The sequence below is a fragment of the Pseudochaenichthys georgianus genome, chromosome 20 (genome assembly GCF_902827115.2).
Source record: "Pseudochaenichthys georgianus chromosome 20, fPseGeo1.2, whole genome shotgun sequence".
Taxonomy (NCBI): Eukaryota; Metazoa; Chordata; class Actinopteri; order Perciformes; family Channichthyidae; genus Pseudochaenichthys; species Pseudochaenichthys georgianus.
Genome location: NC_047522.1, coordinates 12,190,952 through 12,200,484, shown reverse-complemented (window position 1 = coordinate 12,200,484; position 9,533 = coordinate 12,190,952).

Genomic DNA, 9,533 nt, shown 5'->3' with positions numbered 1-9,533 from the left:
GGCAACTGAAAATGTGTCGCCGTTTGATGTCTATGTCTGGACCGCTGCATAAAAAGTAGGGTGTAACTGACCGCTATGTTATTTTAATATGCATGGTTAGGGGCGGGCGTAGGTATGGGTGTGACGCTGCGAACTCCGGAATCATAACTGATTTAAACTGTTCCCAGGCAACGAGGTCTAGCCTGTGCTACGGACCTCTCAAACATACATGTAAGTTACTGAATTGCCACGAACATTGTGTTATATAATCGGTTTGTATAGGTTTTAATTGAAACTGTGTGTTGTTCCTTGGCTCAACTGTTCATAGTGCCAAGTGATATATTAAGATAAGGACTGCCATGCCTGACGTCGCACATATTGCACCCTCGGTGAGCGGAGCGAGGTACGTTACAGGGACGGTATTACAAGTGTTTGTTTGATCCGTGAATATATATTTGTGATTTAATCAATGATTTGTACTTGTTCTATGTCTGTATATATTTTAGTTTTCACGATGATTGAAAGACCATTAAAGAAACTACATCCGTCGAGACTCTGCTGTGATTATTGCCGAGGGCAGCTACAGTGAAAACTCGACTGCACGAGCCATTCACCACGTTGTGCCGGCTCAGCCAGCGGATACGAGATCATCTGACATCCTGCACGTCAATGTACGGAGGCCAATGCTGCAGTAGGAGACTTTGGCTGACTAAAAGTTAAAGCCCATAATAAATATAAGAAAATAGTCAATGTTAAGGTGGTAAATCGACTTAAAGCTGTCTGCTAAGCTAATTCATTATGCACAATTAATGAGCTCAAGAACAGCCATATCATATCGTGCAAAAATACAGTCGTAAAGCAGAGAGCTATATAGTTAAAGAGGGCCCTTAACCATCTATGTCATTTCATGAGAACTTAATTCCCGAACGTGTAATAATGTTTAAAGGGTAAACATTGTCTGACTGTAGAGCATTAGCAGTACTATTGTTTGTGACATTTTGTATCATTCATGTTTTGCTCATCTTAGTGTGTCCAAGTGTAAATGTCTGATGTGAGTGGTATATAGTTAAAGGTAAAGTTAAAGTCACCATTCACTTAAATTGAGTTTAGACATAAAACACTGTAAGACTATAGTTAAAGCACAAACAGAGGAAAAAGGGCAACAAAATGTCACTACCTGCTAAAGAAACAGACAAACCCCCAGAGAAACAAGTCAGGTCCAGCTCTCGTGAACGAAGTCTAACACAAAAAGCCCTAGAAAATGAAGCTAAGAAAAACGAAAAGGCATTCAATAAAGCCTACGACTCTTGGAAGCAGACAGCAAGAGAGGTTAGACTAAGACTGAAAGATTTCTGCTCAGCTGAAGACCTAAATAGATGCACAGAGGACACAGAATCCAAATATGTCATAGTACAGCAACATTATGAGCCCATTCGACGCAACCATACCACTACTCCAGATATTGCAGAGAAAATGGATGCATGTGTCACTCTTACAGCTGAGATTCGTGAATTACTCAGTAAAAGGCAAGAGAATATAGATGAGGTTTTCAACGACCAACTTGAGAAGGAGAGAGTCAGGGCGGCGCTAAATAAGAATGAGTATGGCTCTGTCTTTGGAAACACGAACACAGAAACAGTAATCTCAGAGTCATCACGAGAACCAAGTATCACCTCCAGCTCCTCTAGTAAACGTGCAGATGCAGAAGCAGACCTTGCAGCCAAACAAGAACAGGCAAAAGCTACACGAAGTTTACATGGCCAACAAGCAAGAATCGATAAACTGGAGAGTGAATGGAAACTCAAGGAAACACAAATGCTGGCAGAAATCAAACAGAAGGAGTCTGAAATGAAGTTAAAGCTAGAAGAGGAAAAAACAAGGTTACAACAGCTACATGTAGATAATGAAGTAAAAGTAGCAGCAGCTCGAGTGAGAGCGTACAGACATTTCGACCACACATCTCAACATGGTGGCCGAAATACCGACCACAAACATGTGAATTGTGACAGAACCCCCCCCTCAAGGGACGGATTCCAGACGTCCCTAAAAAAAACAAAACAAAAACGTCCAAAACCCCAAGCAGGGTGGGCGGAGGGGGTCCGGAGGACGGGTCTTGGGCTGACAGCCCAGGAACACAGCGGAGGACCAGGAAGGGGTCACGGGCGGACGGCCTGAGGAGCAAGGTACAGTCCAAAAAGGGGGATTCGGGCGGACTGCCCGGGGACAAGGCAGAGAACCAGGAAGGGGTCTCGGGCGGACGGCCCGGGGTCAAAACAGAGTCCAAGGTGGGGACCATGGAGGACCGAAGGCAGCGGTAGGAAGAGTCAGGGACCCGGGTCCGAGGGCGAAGGCAACGGCAGGAAGAGTCGGGGGTCGGGCCCGAGGGCGAAGACCGCAGCTCTCAGGGGGCCGGGCACGAGGGCGAAGACCGCGGCTCTCAGGGGGCCGGGCTCTCAGGGGGCCGGGCTCGAGGGCGAAGACCGCGGCTCTCAGGGGGCCGGGCTCTCAGGGGGCCGGGCTCGAGGGCGAAGATCGCGGCTCTCAGGGGGCCGGGCTCGAGGGCGAAGACCGCGGCTCTCAGGGGGCCGGGCTATAGGGTTGGCAGGACCCCCGGCAGGGGAGTAGACGGCGGGACCTCCAACGACACAGGACACAGGGTTGGCAGGACCCCCGGCAGGGGAGTATTCTGCGGGACCTCCAACGGCACAGGACACAGGGTTGGCAGGACCCCCGGCAGGGGAGTAGACGGCGGGACCTCCAACGGCACAGGACACAGAGCTGGCAGGACCCCCGGCAGGGGAGTATTCTGCAGGACCTCCAACGGCACAGGACACAGGGTTGGCAGGACCCCCGGCAGGGGAGTAGACGGCGGGACCTCCAACGGCACAGGACACAGAGCTGGCAGCACCCCCGGCAGGGGAGTAGACGGCGGGACCTGCAACGGGACAGGACACAGGGTTGGCAGGACCCCCGGGAGGGGAGTAGACGGCGGGACCTCCAACGGCACAGGACACAGAGCTGGCAGGACCCCCGGCAGGGGAGTAGACGGCGGGACCTCCAACGGGACAGGAGAAAGGGTTGGCAGGACCCCCGGCAGAAGAGTATTCTGCGGGACCTCCAACGGGACAGGAGAAAGGGTTGGCAGGACCCCCGGCAGGGGAGTAGACGGCGGGACCTCCAACGACACAGGACACAGGGTTGGCAGGACCCCCGGCAGGGGAGTAGACGGCGGGACCTCCAATGGCACAGGAGAAAGGGTTGGCAGGACCCCCGGCAGGGGAGTAGACGGCGGGACCTCCAACGACACAGGACACAGGGTTGGCAGGACCCCCGGCAGAAGAGTATTCTGCAGGACCTCCAACGGCACAGGACACCGGGTTGGCAGGACCCCCGGCAGGGGAGTAGACGGCGGGACCTCCAACGGGACAGGACACAGGGTTGGCAGGACCCCCGGCAGGGGAGTAGACGGCGGGACCTCCAACGGCACAGGACACAGAGCTGGCAGGACCCCCGGCAGGGGAGTAGACGGCGGGACCTCCAACGGGACAGGAGAAAGGGTTGGCAGGACCCCCGGCAGAAGAGTATTCTGCGGGACCTCCAACGGGACAGGAGAAAGGGTTGGCAGGACCCCCGGCAGGGGAGTAGACGGCGGGACCTCCAACGACACAGGACACAGGGTTGGCAGGACCCCCGGCAGGGGAGTAGACGGCGGGACCTCCAACGACACTTGCGTAGGGGCTTGAATAGGGAATGGAGAGGGAACTCGAGCGGAGACTTGAGAGGGGACTCGAGAGGAGACTGGAGAGGGGACTCCAGAGGGGACTAGAGAAGGGAACACGAGAGGGGATTTGAGAGGGGAACTAAAGAGGGGACTCGAGGAGGGACCAGAGGAGGGACCAGAGGAGGGAACTCGAGAGGGAACTCGAGAGGGGACTCGAGGGGGAACTGGAGAGGGGACTCAAGATGGAAACAGAGAGGGAACTCGAGAAGGGACTACAGAGGGGACTAGAGGAGTAACTAGGGAAGGGAACTCGAGAGGGGAACTAGAGAGGGGACCCGAGGAGGGACTAGAGGGCCTAAAGGAGGGACTAAAGGAGGGAACTCGAGAGGGGACTCGAGGGGGAACTGGAGAGGGAACTTGAGATGGAAACAGAGAGGGGACTCGAACAGAGACTAAAGAGGGGACTAGAGGAGAGAGGAGGGACTAGATGAGTAACTAGAGAAGGGAACTCGAGAGGGAAACTAGAGAGGGGACTCGAGGAGGGACTAGAGGAGGGACTAAAGGAGGGATCTCGAGAGGGAACTGGAGATGGAAACAGAGAGGGGACTCGAGAAGGGACTACAGAGGGGACTAGAGGAGAAACTAGAGGAGGGACTAGAGGAGTAACTAAAGAAGGGAACTCGAGAGGGGAACTAGAGAGGGGACTCGAGGAGGGACTAGAGGAGGGCCTAAAGGAGGGAACTCGAGAGGGGACTCGAGGGGGAACTGGAGAGGGAACTTGAGATGGTAACAGAGAGGGGACTCGAACAGAGACTAAAGAGGGAACTAGAGGAGGGACTAGAGGAGTAACTAGAGAAGGGAACTCGAGAGGGGAACTAGAGAGGGGACTCGAGGAGGGACTAGAGGAGGGCCTAAAGGAGGGACTAAAGGAGGGAACTCGAGAGGGGACTCGAGGGGGAACTGAAGAGGGAACTTGAGATGGGACCGTGGCAGCCGGGACCAGATCCGGGTCTGGAACCAAGGCAGCTGGGGTCGGGACCATGGCTGCTGGGACCAGAACTGGGGCCGAAACCCTGGCTGCAGGGACCGGAATAGCAGCCAGAAACATGGCTGCTGAAGCCAGAAACCTGTCTATAAGCTCCAGCTTCGACGCCGGAAACACGGCCGTATAGGGCGCTCCCGGAGCCGGGACCATAGCCGCTGGGGCCGGCCCTGGAGCCGGAAACATGGCTGTATGATCCAGCTCTGGAGCCCGGATCATGACTGTGTGGGGCGGACTCGGAGCCGGAAACATGGCTGCGGGAGCCTGCACTGGGGCAGGAACCATGGCTGCTGGGGCCGAAACCGTGGCTGCTGGGGCCGAAACCGTGACTGCTGGAGCCGGGACTGGAACCGTGGCTGCTAGTCTGGACTTGCGACTCCCTCTCTTAGGAGCCTTTTGGAGGCTCCGTGGGCCTCCAAAAGCCAGAGTTCCAGAGAACGGCTCCTGGACAGGAGCAGGAACTGGGGAAGAAGCAGAGGTTGACTCCAGACGGAACACGCCGAGACGTATGGTGTCAGGTTGAGAATTGGGAGGTAGGGAACTAGCATGCCTGGAGCTAGCAGGCCGGGAAAGAGGTTTGACCTCAAGGCTGCACAAAAAGTCCTCCACCCACTCGGGGAGCAACTCCCTCAACCAGGGCCTTGAGGTTACCTCCTGGCGTGCCGCAGAAATAACTGACTGCCTCTCTTCAGTACTGGAGGCATATCGAAAGTCATTCCTCAAGCATGTTAACTTGTACTTCACCGCGTACAAACTGTCTGCTGGGTCCATTCCTGGTTGGGTCATTCTGTCACGGATGAGTGAAGGAAGCAGGACCCAAATGCAGATAACTCTTGAGAAACCCTTTATTCCAAGGATAAATGACAAATACAGAACAGAACACTCTCCGGTGAACTCCGTCACCAACAAACAATGACCCAACACTGAACACAGACAGAGACAAGACTAAATACAAGAAGGGGTAATCATGACAACGAGAAACAGCCGGGCAGGGGAGGAGAAACACAAGGACAACAGGTGAACACAATCGGGTAATCAGGGAGGGAAACAGACAGAAAGCAGACAGGCAGGAAACGGGGGTGAACACTTACACAATAAGACAGGAAACCCAAAGACAAGAAAAACACCAACACAGACAAAACTACAAGCGTGACATAACATGTGAATTGTGACATGCACCGTCTGAAGCGCCAACGTCTCAGGAAGAAGTCAGCCTAACCCAGGCAATTGCAAGCTCTTTTACTCTGAATCGTCTACCTGTCCCAGAACCAACAACGTTTACTGGCGATCCTTTGAAGTTCATAGACTGGAAGATGTCCTTCATGGCCCTCATTGGAAATAAGCCCCTCCCAGTTGGTGAAAAGATTCTCTATCTAAAGAGTTACCTCGCAGGGGAGGCGCGCAAGGCTGTAGAAGGATTTTTCTACAGAAACTCAGAAGATGCATATCACAGTGCCTGGGCAGTCTTGCAAGATAGATATGGAAACCCCTTTATTGTCCAAAAGGCTTTCAGAGACAAGCTCATGAAGTGGCCCAAGATAGATTTAAACGACCCCATAGCACTCAGAGAGTTTGCATATTTCCTTCAAGGTTGTGTTGAAGCTATTCCCCATGTAAAGGCCCTGTCCATCCTAAATGATTGCGAGGAAAATCACAAGCTTCTCCAAAAACTGCCTGAGTGGATGGTTCACAGGTGGAGTCGGATTGTTGTTGAAGAGTTAGACAAATTTGGAGACTATCCAAGTTTTGCACGTTTTACAGAGTTTACACAAAAGGAAGCTAGAATAGCTTGTAATCCCATTGTATTCCCCCTCCTGATGAAAAACACCAAGACCACAGATGAGAGGTTTCTCAGGAGAACGAAAGCACTCAACACCAGTACTGAAATGAATGAACCCACCTCAGAGACATTTGTAACTTCAAACTCAAAACCATGGCCACCTTGTTTAGTTTGTAAGGATGAAACACATGGTATTGCAAGGTGCCCAACCTTTACAGCAAAGACTACAGACGAGAAGAAAACTTTGATTCACGAAAATAACCTTTGCTTCGGGTGCCTAGGAAAAGGGTACATTTCCAAAGACTGCAAAAGGCGACACACCTGCAGCACATGCAGTCGACGTCACCCAACCTGCTTACACATATAAACAGACAAAAGACCTGCAGAGACATCAGGTAAATATTCTGCTGCCACAGCAGAACATACTAGTAAGGATATCCACAAAGTTATGTCCCATGCACTGACACAGCATACTTCTACCACATCTAGCATTGTTCCAGTTCTGGTTTTGTCAACAATGGATCCAGATAGAGAAATTCTCACTTATGCCCTACTGGACACACAAAGTGATTCAACCTTCATTTTGGAAGACTTAGTTACTGAACTAGACGTGGACACTCAACCAGTGCAGCTGAAACTCAGTACAATGACAGCGGCTAACACAGTCATTGCAAGTAAGACTGCCAGTGGTCTTCACGTTCGGGGACTCAACTCTGAAGCCTATGTCAAACTACAGCAGACCTACACACGAGACTTCATACCAGTTGAAAGGTCTCATATCCCCACTAAAAGAACAGCACTCCAATGGCCTCATCTCAAACACTTAGCAAACAAGCTACCACCACTTCAAGACTGCGAGGTAGGATTGCTAATTGGTTATGACTGCCCATCAGCGTTGTCCCCCTTGGAAGTTGTCACAGGAGGCGAAAACGAACCTTTCGCACAAAGAACCGTGCTTGGATGGAGCATCATTGGCTCAGCCAATCCCCATTTGGATAGACAGGGACACCAAAGCTTCGTACATCGAGTCACAGTGAAAGAGATGCCAACACCATCAGCCACCGACGTGCTGAAAGTCTTGGAATCAGACTTCAATGAAAAATGCTACGAAGACAAGTATGTGTCCCAAGATGATGTTCTCTTCATGCAACTCCTTAGTGACAACATTAGGCAGACGGAAGACGGACACTACGAGATGCCTCTTCCTTTCAAGGACATTAGTCCACCATCACTACCAAACAATAAGAAGCTGGCGACTATCCGGCTGCAACACTTTAAGACAAAAGTGGCACATACCCCGGCGCAACCTGAATGTTAACGACATAGTCATTATCAAGGAAGACATGCTTCCAAGGAATCAGTGGCAGGTAGGGCGAGTGGTCGAGACAACTGAAGGGACCGATGGTTTGGTTCGTCGAGTCAAGGTGCAAGTTGGAGATCGGAAATCAACAAAGAAACAAGATTACACCTCCAAACCCTCGATCATAGAACGTCCCATTCAGAAGCTAGTTTTACTCATTGAAGGTGAATAATTGGCTAAAATACACTTGCATCAGACATACTAGTAAACATGTTTTCTAAGGCGACAAAGCTTATTTGTGTGTGAACCACCATACCTTTAAGTGTGTCTTGTTTTTTGACGGTCTAGAAATCCTGTATGATTCACCCAGTTTGTTTACCTCGTTAAGTTTGTTCATCAGGACAGGATATGGTGGGAGTGTAACTGACCGCTACGTTATTTTAATATGCATGGTTAGGGGCGGGCGTAGGTATGGGTGTGACGCTGCGAACCCCGGAATCATAACTGATTTAAACTGTTCCCAGGCAACGAGGTCTAGCCTGTGCCTGTCTAGCCTGTGCTACCTCTCAAACATACATGTAAGTTACTGAATTGCCACGAACATTGTGTTATATAATCGGTTTGTATAGGTTTTAATTGAAACTGTGTGTTGTTCCTAGGCTCAACTGTTCATAGTGCCAAGTGATATATTAAGATAAGGACTGCCATGCCTGACGTCGCACATATTGCACCCTCGGTGAGCGGAGCGAGGTACGTTACAGGGACTGTATTACAAGTGTTTGTTTGATCCGTGAATATATAGTTGTGATTTAATCAATGATTTGTACTTGTTCTATGTCTGTATATATTTTAGTTTTCACGATGATTGAAAGACCATTAAAGAAACTACATCCGTCGAGACTCTGATGTGATTATTGCCGAGGGCAGCTACAGAGGGTTTCTGCCCCATTACTTCTCTTCTTACTTCTATAAGAATAAAACACGGAGGACGGAGATCTCTTTTTGTCCCCCTCTTCTCCCCGCTGCAGCCTAGCAGCTGATCTCAAAGCACGCTCCCCTCTCCTGCAGGGAGAAAAACTATATTTATATACTTTATATAGGTTGATACAGTAGCCCTTTTTTTTTTAAATAGTTTTTATAGGTGTTGCTATCTGTTTTGTGTAGCGTGGTTCTACAAGCAAGTCAATGCATTCAGTGGGTGGTATCAGAGAGTTACATGGGTCGGTAAATGCAACGAAAACAATTGGCCACAGCAAATCATTTATATTAAACATGTAATTTTTACTTTTGAATACTTCAGTACAAAGGATGTATTGAATAATTTAAGTGATATATGTGTACACATATAAATCATTAGTCAAAACAGGGCTACATTTGATTTAATTAAAAGGTATAATATGTGGTAAACTGAAGAGCCCTTAGGGAGCCGAAAGAGCCGGCTCTTCTTGGTGAGCCGAGCCAAATGATCCGGCTCACCAAGAAGAGCCGGAATTCCCATCACGAGAACGAATGACTTATTCTACGAGGATTTATAAAAGCAGCTGGAATCCCTTAAATTGCATTACTGCCACCTACAGTAGCCTATGTATTTCTGCTGAGTGTCATTATTCTATTGGATAAAAACAGTTAGGAAACGCCCCTATATACGATCCGCCCCTATACGATCCGCCCCTATACGATCCGCCTCCTTGCTGCGGTCTGCAGCCAGACC